The sequence below is a fragment of the Hyaena hyaena genome, unplaced genomic scaffold (assembly GCF_003009895.1).
Source record: "Hyaena hyaena isolate Hyena2069 unplaced genomic scaffold, ASM300989v1 scaffold_294, whole genome shotgun sequence".
Taxonomy (NCBI): domain Eukaryota; kingdom Metazoa; phylum Chordata; class Mammalia; order Carnivora; family Hyaenidae; genus Hyaena; species Hyaena hyaena.
In genome coordinates, this window is record NW_024080923.1 from 1,466,139 (window position 1) to 1,469,997 (window position 3,859).

A 3,859-nucleotide genomic window follows, 5' to 3' on the forward strand; every position below is an offset into this window, starting at 1 on the left:
TTCCCAAGGCAGATTCCAAACAGAAAGACGGTTTCCAAGCACAGACCATGAGCAAAAATCTCCCTCCTTTGGGAAGGTGGGAGGGATGCAGACTGCACAATTCCAGGACCCAGCTGTAGAGAGAAAGAGGCAGAACTGCCGTGCTGATCAAAGGAGCAAAAGATTGTATCAAAGGAGTACCTTTTGCAGAGCATGTGGGGGGACAAACTTCCTCAGTATCACAGTTCATCACATGTCTGTGATGAAAACAAAATAGACTTCTGGGAGCGTTCTCAGTGTGAGAATTATCTTCAAGCTACAACAAAGATCACGATACAAGGGAATGAGTTTCCCAGCATGCACTGGCCAAGTTCAAGAGTGACTTGCCCCAAAGATGAGGAAGGGGGGTGCCTGGGTAGCTCAGTCGGTTAAGAGTCTGACTCTTGATCTTGGCTCATGATCTCAGGGTTCGTGAGCTCGAGCCCTGCGCTGACAGTGTGGAGCCTGCTTGGCTTTCTCTCTCTCCACCTCTCCCTCACTCACATGTGCTCTCTTTCTCTCTCAAAACAAATAAGCCTTTGAAAAAAAAGAGGAGGAGGAGGAGGAGGAGCACTAGAAGAAGAACCCAAACTAGAACAGATACCACTCTCTTATTAATACTAGCTCAAGGAGTATCACCAGTTTCTCAGTGAGGACACGAATGACACCGAGCTTCTCGATAATTCCACGGCTGGCTAAGCACCTCCACAGCCCTGGCGGCCCCTTAGAAGCACCTGCAAAGATTTTTTTTTTTTAATGACTCCTTTTTAATTTTTTTTTAAATGTTTTATTTATTTATTTCTAGGAGAGAGAGAGAGAGAGACGGCGTGAGCAGGGGAGGGTCAGAGAGAGAAGGAGACACAGAATCTGAAGCAGCTCCAGGCTCTGAGCTGTCAGCACAGAGCCCGACACGGGGCTCAAACCCATGAACCGTGAGATCATGACCTGAGCCGAAGTCGGACACTTAACTGACTGAGCCACCCAGGCGCCCCTCATGACTTCTCTTTAAAAATATTTGTTTATGATACAATACACCTAACATAAAATTCACCATGTTTACCATTTTAAAGTACACAGTGCAATACATCCACATTGTTGTGCCCAAGCTCAGAACTCTCTTCATCTTGTAAAACTGAAACTCTCTATCCAGTGAACACTTTGTCAGTCTCCGGTCCCCCAGCCCCCGGCAGCCACCAACCTACTTTCTGCCTCTCTCTGAACTGGGCCACCGCAGGTACCGCATGTAAGTAGATTATATGGTACCTGTCATTTTGTGACTGTCTTGCTTCACTTAGTATAATGTTTTCAAGGTTCGTCCGTGCTGCAGCATGTCTAAATTCCCTTCCTTTTATTTCTTAAATATTTATTTGAGAGAGAGACAGAGACAGAGAGAGGCAGAGTGTGAGAGGGGAGGGGTAGAGAGAGAGGGAGAGAGACACAGAATCGGAAGCAGGCTCCAGGCTCTGAGCTGTCAGCACAGAACCCAGCACAGGGCTTGAACCCACGAACCACGAGATCATGACCCACGCTGAAGTCGGATGCTTAACCACCTGAGCCACCAGGTGCCCCCGCTTTCATTTTAAGGCTGAATAATATTTCCTTGTGTACACTTGGGGAGATTTGTAAGTTCCCAATGTTCAAGCCCAACTCAGACCAATTCAATCAGAATGGTTGGGGTGGAACTCAGGTGCCAATGTGTTCACGATGTTCCCCAGAGGATTTTTAAGTTTTATTTATTTGGGGGGGGGTGGAGCCAGAGACAGGGAGAGACAGAATCCCAAGCAGGCTCTCCACTGTTAGCATGGAACCTGACGCGGGGCTTGAACTCATGAACGGTGAGATCATGACCTGAGCTGAAACTAATGGCTCCCAAACTTTGCTGCCCGTTAGAATCGCCTGCCCAGCTTAAAATTCCTGCTGCCCAGGCAACATTTTCCACCAGTCACATCAGAATACCTGGGGGTGCGGTCCCAGCAACAGTTTTTTGGTTGGTTTGTTTGGCTTTTTTTTTTTTTTTTTTTTTTTTAAGATTGTAGCTTTCACACTTGTACAAGCGCTGCCGAGGAGTCTGGTGTGTGTCATTTGAGAACCACACTCCTCAGGAACTTCAGGTTGACATTCTGAAGACCGGAGACGGTGCCCTTCCTGGGGACGGCTGTAACACTTCGCGTGAACCTACCCCGTGGCAGGGGCGCATTTGGCTGTGTGGTCTGCCCCCCTCCCCAGGACACTGCAGGTCCAGGCTGTGATACTGGGGGGACAGAGCGGGTGGATGGGGGCGCCCTTCCCGGAGCTCTGTGTCAGCCTGACCCGTCGGGGCTGAATGCGCAGGCCCTTCTTAGAGCTTGGTCAGCGAAGGCTGCCTTCTTCGGGCTCACAAAACCCAAAGAGATAGTCCCATTAGAATAGAAACTTCTTGCATTGTTATTGAGCTTCCAGACAGGAAACAAACAAACAAAAAAAAGAGAGTTTTGTTTCTTTCATATAGGAGGTCTCTCCTATGAAAGTCCTCATTTCTCGGGGCGGGGGGGGGGGTGTGATTCTATTCTCCACGGCTCTTACGATCTCTGGAAAGGCGTAAAGTAGATTTGCTCTTCATTTTGGGAGGACACCTTTACTAAGATGATTCACAGATCATAAAATTCACCCGTACAGTGACTTCTAGTTTTCCGCAGAGTAACCATCACCACTAGCTAGCTTAGAACATCTTCATTATCCCAGGAAGAAATCCACGTGCTTTGGGAGTCACCCCGACTCCCGTCGGCCTCTTCCCGAAGCCCCAGGAAGAGTAGAACTGTTAATCTACTTTCTCTCTGCGGGTTTTCCTATTCTGGATACTTTATGAAAATGAAATTATGTAATATGTGGTCTTTCGTGACTGGCTTCTTTCACTTAGTATAATATGTATATTTTTAATGTCTATGAATTTTTATTGTTGCAATATTTATAACATTCAAAAATTGGATAAACCTGTATAACCCAAAAAGAACATTAAATAACTGATGATACAGGACTATGACAGAATACTATGCAGATTTTTTTTTCCTAAAATGCATTTAAGAAATCTAGCATAATATTTTCAAGGTTCATCCTTTATTGTAGCTGGTATCAGTATGGCAATTCCTTTTTTATTCCTGAATATTCCAGTATATGGATATGCCATTTTGTTTCTCCATGCATCAATTCATGGACGTATTTTCCTACTTTTTGGCTGTTATGAATAATGCTGCCCATCTACAAGTTTTTGTATGAGTATTTTCATTTCTCTCGGATAAATGCAGAACGATAGAAAAACATTCTGTTTCCTTTCCTCTCTTTCTTTCTTTTGAGTAGGCTTCCTGCCCAGTGCAGAGCCTGATGTGGGGCTTGAACTCATGACCCTGAGATCAAGAGTCAGACTTAGCCAACTGAGCTACCCAGGCACTCCAAACATGCTTTTTTCTGAAATAACTTTTATGACCTTGTCTAAACCTTCCTAATAGATTGTAAACACTTGAAGGCAAATTTTCATCTTCTTGTCCCCAGACGTGCATAAAAAAACATTCGTTGACTTGAATTCATTGCAGTTTGCATTTGTGTCAAAATACGCCATTGTCTAACCTTGACCGTAACTGCACGTGTACATCGTAGCTTGATTTTTATTACTGGTTCTTCCACCACCTTCACCTCGTCTGCCCTGACTTGAAGCCCTCGACTATGCCCTGAAGGGGCCCGTCCCTGCTGGGGCTGCTTTGGCCTTGATTTCATGATCCTCCGTCGATTCCCAGTCCCGGGTGTTCACTGGCACTGAGCTGTCTCCTGCCTCTTTCCCCACAGCCTTATTCTGTGGCTTCTGGGCCCT